The 8,776-nt window shown below is 42.0% G+C and overlaps 1 long non-coding RNA gene across 1 annotated transcript; it reads left to right on the top strand.

Moving 5' to 3' along the window:
* Positions 1 to 554: 554 nt before the first annotated feature.
* Positions 555 to 2,920, top strand: LOC115305683. Its single transcript, XR_003914937.1, has 2 exons — positions 555 to 714; positions 2,657 to 2,920. It is a non-coding gene; the product is annotated as an uncharacterized LOC115305683 (long non-coding RNA).
* Positions 2,921 to 8,776: the final 5,856 nt, after the last annotated feature.

Genomic DNA, 8,776 nt, shown 5'->3' with positions numbered 1-8,776 from the left:
CTGACAAAGACTAGCTCTAGGATAGTGAAATCTAGAAAAAGTTCCTTCATTTTGTGAATGGATATGGATCTGATGCAGTGGACTACCCAATTTGAGTATCTGTGGAGCAATCTATCTTCTTGCTGGTCTGGCCTGATAGTCTAGTATTTTTGGTTCAGTAGAGCTGTGGTTGTGACAGGGAAAATCAGGACCAATAGGAAATACCTGACCCTGATTGACAAGGAATGTGGAAGTAACAGGCTATAAATGGTTCCCTCTGCTAATGCTTGGGGCTCAGACCTCTGGAGACTGATCTCCTCTGAGCCCACTGGTGTAAAATAAACCTCCCTTCCAAGATCTCCAAGTGCCATTTGGTTCTTCCGCTAGTGATCCAGACCAGATTCTGTAACAGCAGAAGCGAAGCCCCCTGAGATTCCTTGTTTCTATACAACGTGTATAGAATGAGGCTTGGCCAATACCCATCCAGATCTTCGCCTCTACCATTGTGCCTGAAGCTGTGACTTCATCACTCTGATCACCTAGGAGATGAGAGAGCCTGGGACAGAGAATTCCGTGTCTTCTCTCAGATCTCAATGGCGGAAGTTGAACTTGGGGCCAATTTATTCCCAAATGGTTTTCCTTGGCTCTATGCCTTGTTTGCTATGCTTTTTGTATTTTTTCTTTTTGTCATGTTCTCTCCTTTTTTACTTGAGATAGACCAATGTATAAAGAAATGTGAGTATATTTCCCCTCAGTTAGGACACAGGGGAGCTGAATGAGAGAATCTACACATTATAAGGTGGGGGACAGGGAAACAATGTTTGCTCTTCTCTGATCTTCAAGGGTCTTAATGATCCAGGCCTAAAGGTCTTAGAAATCATAATCTTATAGAAGTATCTGGAGGACACAGGCCAGGACTGGATTAGGAAGCCTGTTTGTGGTACTTCTGTGGAGCATGAAGACGTATCTAGGGCCCTGCCCAAGTTGATATAAAGTCCAGGTTTCCAATTTCATAGGAAATTGTGTCATCTGGGGATAGATGAAGGAATTTTCAGATGACCGTGTCTGACCCACCGTGCTTCGTCTTAGTCTTGCTTAGATGCAGGTACTCTCTGCATAAAAATAAAGAAAATGAGATTAAGATGGACCATCTGGGAAGGCCAGCTGAGTATTCTTTGCCCTTCACCTCTGGGCTCGTTGTGTCCATAAGCTGTCAGCTCTAGTAATTTCTATGGTCACTGAGCTAGATGGCTGGGAACCCCACACCCAAATCTAGCCTTCATGAGACAGCCTCCTCACATTCTGTTTAGCCTATGAATTCTAAGTCTTTTTTTAAATTTTTTAAATGTATTTTATTTAGAGAGAGAGATAGAGACAGAGCATGAGCGGGGAGGGGCAGAGAGAGAGGGAGACACAAAATCAGAAGCAGGCTCCTGGCTCTGAGCTGTCAGCACAGAGCCCGATGCTGGGCTAAAACCCCCGAGTCTTCTTTCTAGGGAGAAGAGTTTTCAAGCAGAAGTTTGGTTCTGAGCCCTCATTAACTTCAGAATCTAGGGTCTCCAGTAGGTGGAAAAGTTTCTTTTTACTCATCTATGCTTGTGATGTCCCTTCTGATAGCTTCAGTGATGAAGCTACTATTAAAAAATCAGGTGACTCTTGGAACGTGTGGGTGGCTCAGTCGGTTAAGTGTCCGACTTCGGCTCAGGTCATGATCTTACAGCTTGAGAATTTGAGTCCTGAGTCAGGCTCTGTGCTGTCAGCTTGGAGCCTGGAGCCTGCTTCAGATTCTGTGTCTCCTTCTCTCTCTGCCCTTTCCCTGCTCATGTTCGGTCTCTTGAAAATAAGTAAACATTGAAAAGAATTTAAGAAACATTAGGTGACTCTTGTCCAGGCACCTGTTATAAAGTTGCCTTTGTGATAGGGATAAGTGAGGAAGGACCTTGTAAGGATAGATCATCATACAAATAGCCTGAGGGGACTGAAAGTCCATTGTTCAGGGGAATGTTCTGACCCCCGGGTGAGCATCATTCCTGAAAACTGTGTACTTGCTTCTCTAGGTAAGGTCAGCTTTACCCTTCTTTGTACTTTTCTGTCACTCCTTTGTGACTTCCCAGAGAGATAACACACCAAATTCTTCCGTTTTTGGTCCTTGAACTTCGACATCACTGAGTTCTTCGTGTCCCCCTTATCACTCCCTCAATATGAATGTTACATGTTAAACTTTTGTTTTCTCTCTGCTGTGGAAGGTGAAAGTTGTGGGCTATTGGTGAGGATTGACTTTTATAGCTCATTGGACAACTCCCATCATAAAATTATTATAACAATATAACTTATATAACAGTAACATTAGATAGCTTTATTATTATAAAGAATGGGTTTATCTGCATGGGTAGAATCAGGACAAAGTCACAAGAAAATGTTGGCCATTGAGGAACGAAGCTTTAGAGCTTAAAACATTTCTTATACATCCTTCCTGAGAATCATCTATTGTGACAAGTATTTCCCAGACTATGGGTTGAGAGCCATATAGTCCCGACCCGACTGGATTTTGCTGAGTGTTTAATAATGTACAGAAATTTTTATGATCAGCCTCTTTTATTGTGTCTGCTGTCCCAAATGGGTACCACCATTCTACTGGGTCACAGTTATAAGCAAACGACTTTTTTTCCTGTTGCAGGCTGTCCTCTGGAGTCACCAAGGAGAGAAGTTCTGGGAAGGAAGGAAGATGGGATGGGAATAGATCCCTCATTTGTGAGGGTAGCAAGGGACTCTGAGGCTGACATCTGCACCTCTGGGCCGTCAGTTTGAGAGCGGCTGAGCCTGTAAAAAAATCACTTGTGACGTTGTATTCCAGACATGAGAGAGCTTTTGAGACCTTCATTAATGTATGTTTATACTGAAAAAAAAAGGAGAAATAATAAATATTTTGAGACTCCCAAAAGTTCTATGTTACCAGGAATTATTTTGTCGAACTTACACTTAGTTGCTTATAGTCAATCCAAACCTCAAATTTCCCACTTTCAGGTGAAATCCTAGGTGAATGACTAATGTTGTCCTATTCTCCTAAACAACATGGAGAGTCATTCTTTCAGAGAATAAAAAGCTCATGGTCCCTATTAGACGAAGCAAACACTTAATCCAGGACCACAGCTGACAGCTAATTCATCGGAATGTTCTTTTTTTTTTTTTAAGTAGTTTATTGTCAAATTGGTTTCCATATAACACCCAGTGCTCTTCCCCACAAGTGCCCTCCTCCATTACCTCCACTTCTTCCCCCCTCCCCCTCCCCTTTCAACCCTTGGTTTGTTTTCAATTCATTGAAATGTTCTAAATGTTCTGTCCAGATTGTTTTCGTATATGAGTGTCATGCTCCTTTCACATCGTCCTGTAGAATATAGTTTCATGAAGACATGCATAAGGAAGGGATTGGTATAGATTTCCTCTTTCTACCCAGAGAGCATCATGGCCCCCCAAATATTGCTGCTTTATTATCAAGTGAAACAATTTTCACGTTAGTTCTTCCACATAATTCTCACTCATCCTTACCTATCACATACATCTACTTACCAGTTCTTTCTCTCTGTTCTCCTCTTTTAACCAAGTGCATATTTTTGTCATGATGGGTCATTAAAGTTATCTGGGTGGAAACCTCTAGTTGGAGAGGTGTATAAGGGACTGTGGAGAAAGAGAGAGAAGGAGGAGGGCCGGGGAGAAGGAGAGGAGAAGGGGAGGGAGAGAAAGAGGGCAGTGATATCTAGGTTGGAAATTTGGAATAAGTTGTTTTGAGGTCAAAAGGACTGTCATCAGAAATGCTGAAGAAGAGTCTGGCACTACCTGTCAGAACAGTTATGTGAGGGATTTCTGCATTGCATTCAATGTTAAAATTGGAAAAGTCCCTTCATTGTAAAATTACAATAACTTTTGATAAAGAACTGTTAAATTTCAATTCACTTTGATGTTAGTAAAACTGTATGGTTGCCTTTTAAGATGTTATTCAAAATGGCCATGGAAACGTGTGTGTGCGCCTGTGTGTGTGTGTGTGTGTGTGTGCCTGCGCGCGCATCTGTTTGTGCAGAGTGCCATCTCTTGGTATGTTTGTGTATCTTTTTTCTTCAAAAATGTTCTTGAAATTTCTGGGGGCACATTTTTTTCCATTTTCCATTTTATTGTTCTCTTTTTATATGTTATTTATTAGATTTTATTGATTCCTTTTAAATATCGATGGTTTTTAAAAGATTTTTTAATGTTTATTTTATTTTTGAGAGAGAGAACGTGTGAGCAGGAGATGGGCAGAGAGAGTGAGGCAGAGGATTCGAAGTGGACTTTACACTCACAGCAGAGAGCCTGATGTGGGGCTCGAACTGACAAATGGTGAGATCATAACCTGAGCTGAAGTCAGGAGGTTAAATAATTTTTAAAAATAATTTTTAAAAATTTAAATAATTTTTCTGATCTTCACCTCTGGGTTTGTGCAGGTCTTTCCTATTTCAGTTTCCTAAATTTCTGATTATTTCCTACTCGGTGTAATTTCTTTTACTTTCGTTTTTCTGTCTATCAACCCAACACATTTCTTGCAAATGTTTCATTCTCCATGTTCCACTATTCTGGAATGACAGAATATAACTCTAAGGCCCTATTGCCCTGCTCCCACAAAATGTAATCCTTCTCTAGGTTAATTGAATTTAAGGAAACCCACCAGGGCTCTAAAATTAGACATTAAGCAGCCCTCTAGGTATTTAAAGCAGGAAGTGGTTTACTATGGGAAATTATACGCTTACAAAATTCCTCATCATGAAGTTTCAAAAACCTCAGGAAACCATGGCTAAGGGTCAATTGTTGCAAAACCAAGGCTAGCAAATTTCAGGGTGAGTGCAAAGGCCCCTACAAAACAAAATCTCCCTGTAAACAAGATAGCTCAGCACAGTGGAACTTAAACCAGATCACCTGGACAGACTTGTGGGAAATGTAGTTCTCAGCCTTCCTGTCCCTGCTCTTGAGGGAGAGCCTATGAGAGGGGCAGGGATGGGGAGGAGTTGGTAAGAGACAGTCAGCTCAGTTGCCCAGTCAGTGTAAAGGGGAGCTCTCTGCTTATCTTCCGGAGAATCCTAGTGCTTACATGGCAGTCCTGCTCCAGTTACTTCATTTTCTGTTCTTCACAGGGATTCTTCAAGGTGCTGGGGCAGGAGGGTTTAATCTTGCTCAGGCTGAAATCCTATCCTTTTGAAATCAGTGCCAAGTATGGAAAACATCTTCTTTCTTACCTTTCTAAAAGCACACTACAATCCCAATAGCTTTCCATTTTTTTCCCCCAAATTTTGGCTATTTAAACCCATATATCTTCATGTGTGACATGAAGGTTCTAGACTTAACATCCTTCACAGAAAACGATTGCTTTTCCAAAATGCTCCTTGAGTGGTGAGAAGCCTGATGTGTTTATTAACAAATTCACATTGTAACCTGACCTCTGGGACTTAAACTGAGATTTAAGATGGCCTAATAGTTTTCTTCCTGAACAAATGTGGTCGCTGCACTTATATTTGTGTAAACAAAGAGTTTATTATGGTTGATTTCCAAAATCAAAAGCATCTCTTATGCTAAGGATGCCATGGAAAAACTTCCAGAAAGCTGTTCACTCCTCAATTACCACTGACTAGAAAAAATAATGCTAAATATCAAATAAAAAAGTCCCATTGAACTATTATTGCCTTTCTATACAATTTTCATATACATTTAAATGTTGACAAGCCCACATTTTTCTCCTTTCACTATTTACATTAGTATCTTAAGTCATTAAACTAATCTTAAAGGTTTAAGCATCATTTAAACATTTTTTTTTATTTTTTGAGAAAGAGAGAGTGCAAGCTTGTGGGGAGGGTGCAGAGAGATAGGGAGACACAGAATCTGAAGCAGGCTTCAGGCTCTGAGCTGTCAGCACAGAGCCCAACAGGGGGCCCCGAACTCATGAACCATGAGGTCATGACCTGAGCTGAAGTCTGTTGCTTAACCAACTGAGTCACCCAAGCACTGCTCAAGCATTGGTTTTATATGGGAAGGCAAATATTTGCTTTTTAAATATCTCACTCATGATTATAAAATGGTTTTCCCCCCCTCCCCAATGTTTGTTTACATGCAGGGACACAGACTTTATCTGAAAAAGAATGAAAAACATTGAGGAGTTCTGCACAAGGAGTGTTATGCTCAAGTTTCCAATATCGCCCCAAAAGAAACCAGAGACTGCCAGGGAGACCAAGTCACACATGCAAAAGCAAAGGGTTTTATTATGGGCTTAAGCTTGGGCTCACAGACTCCACCAACCCTCTGGCCATGTGGAGAGAGCCCCAAACATGGCCGCGTAGGGGCTGTTTTAGGAAGGGGGCGTTACAAAAAATGACGACACAGGTACAGCGATCCATTCCCTACCCCCCTCTCAATACTGGCAGTAGTGGGAGCCAGTCACAACAGTTAGAGTATCGACAAATCACAGAGTGGGCCCAGGACCCTCACGTAGGGCGTGACTAAGACCCTCACGTAGGGCGGGGCGTGACTAGCCTCCAACTTTAGGCCCACCCCTAGAAAGGTCAAAGGTGTTAGCTGGCCTCTCCTGATTGGGTGCCACAAGAGTTATCCCTCCTTCCCTGGGCAATGTGCACCCTTCCATTGGCCAATGATATGGAGAAGCCGGCACCTTGGCCTTTAAGTGCAGGGGAAGCCTGAATCAGACCTGTGTCCTTACGGGAGGAAGGGCTTTACTGGAGGAGAAAATGCTGGTGTCACTGATTATCCATAGGCTTAAAACACCTGCCCATAAGCAGTTGTGGTTCTTTTGTGGAAAGTATGCACAATGAAACAAAACACAGCAGACATAGTTCTTCTGGTGCTTATTAGTTACGCTAAGTAGTATCAATAATTGCTTTTTATTTCAGCTTCTAAGCATTGATTTTTATCTTCATACATCTTTTAAAAATATAGGTTAAGAAAATCTCAGCTCCTGAGAGCATTCTCAAAAAGCACGCAGGCATTGTATTCCTCCCGTTTCTATCCCCTGTAACCATGGAGTCACTTTGACTCAAAGGATATTATTTCTATTTATTTATTTATTTATTTATTTATTTATTTATTAAATATAATTTCCTCTTAATGTGCACTGGTCACGTTAGAGAAGGTCAAGTTCAGACCGGGGATTGGGATGCTCGTGTGCAAGGGGAGTGGGTGCCGGGACAGGGTGCTGCCTGTGGCAGTGGGCTGGAATCTCTGTGGAAAGTGGCTTGAAGCATCAAACAACCTCTGATGTCAGGTGCTCTTTCGAATGGGGGAGAATTGATTGATCTGAGTTTTTCAAAACATGTTAGATGGGTTTGTGTAATAAGTGAAAACTTAGGTGATACTGCTCCAGAGAAAATACATCTGTGAGCAAGACCATGTTCATGTACCAGGTAATGCCATGGCCTGATCCCTTGACTCTCTCCCCAGGGTCTCCAGAGCTGCCACCAAGAACCAAGGAGCATATTCTGGTGAGATTCAGAGCAGTGCCTCTGCCTGATAATTCTGTTTCGTTTGGAAGACAGCCTTACAATTTTCTCAGAAAATAAACAGTTCCCTCCCTGGACGCCTGTGATGGGGGAGATACCCCACAGTCAATGGGACACACATTCCTGACATGAGTAAGAACACGGAGACAGGGAGTTCTGGAGCTTCTAGAGAAAGATACGAATTTTCTGTTCAGGAACATTTGATCTTTCTTCTCCCACCAATTCAGATGTCTTTTACTCTAAATAAAGCTGGGTCTTCAGGCTGGGTCTTCACAGTCTCACAGGGGTCTGAAGAAACTGGCCACTCTGTTTGCAGACTTGATTCTGAAGCAGGGACACTCCCATTCTGAGCATGTGCATAGGAGTATTCCATCTTCTTCGCTGTGTTTAGATATTTCAGTGTTTGGGGGGCCACTGAGGCTTTTGGAGAAGTGAAGCTATCTGATTTTCCTCTGTGTTTGGTTTTTGAAAGGCTTGGCCAATCCCCATGGAGCTATTCATTACTCCCATTGTTTCTGAAACTGTGACTTCATCACCCTGTCACTTAGGAGGTGACAGATTTGGGACAGAGAATTCCTTTATCCTCATTCACATCTTCATGTGTGGGTTGGCATCAGGCACCGGCTTACACCTGAATGTGGCCTTTTGGCTATACATCCTATTTACCATGACCATTCTTTTTATTGTCTTTTTCTCATTTTTCCCCTTCTTCAATGGGGTTGATGAACACATAAGGAAATGTGAGTCTTAATGTGGTGCCTAGAAGAGGAGGGGAGGGATCCATTAAAATATGATGTATTTGAAAATATGTCCCTTAATACATGATCTGGAAAAACGGTTCCTCACCTCTGGGCCTTAACCCTTTCAACAACTCTGGGCTAAGACTTCTTAAGAAATCATACTTTCATGTATAATAGAAATACCTAGGGGAAGAGGTCAGGACTAGGTTAGAAAGTCTGTTCTCAGTATGCCAGTGGAGCCTGAGGAAGTATTTGGGACTCTGACTGCACTGAGGTTAATGCCCAGGTATAAGAATATGAAAAGCCGTATAGAATCTGGGAATCTCTGATGGCATTTCCAAGTATTTGTCTCTGATCTGGGAAACTTTGTCTTAGTCTTGCTCAGGTATAGATTGTCCCTGTGTAATGCTTTGTGCAAGGATAAAGATGACAATATTATAAAGATGGACCATCTACGAAGGCCAGGTGAGTATTCTTTGCCTTTTACCTTCTAGGTTCTTCTGTACAAAAACCTGGCAGCTCTGGTGA

The sequence above is a fragment of the Suricata suricatta genome, chromosome 10 (assembly GCF_006229205.1).
Source record: "Suricata suricatta isolate VVHF042 chromosome 10, meerkat_22Aug2017_6uvM2_HiC, whole genome shotgun sequence".
Taxonomy (NCBI): domain Eukaryota; kingdom Metazoa; phylum Chordata; class Mammalia; order Carnivora; family Herpestidae; genus Suricata; species Suricata suricatta.
The sequence above is the reverse complement of the archived record's forward strand: the minus strand, read 5'-3'. Positions and strand labels throughout refer to the sequence as shown.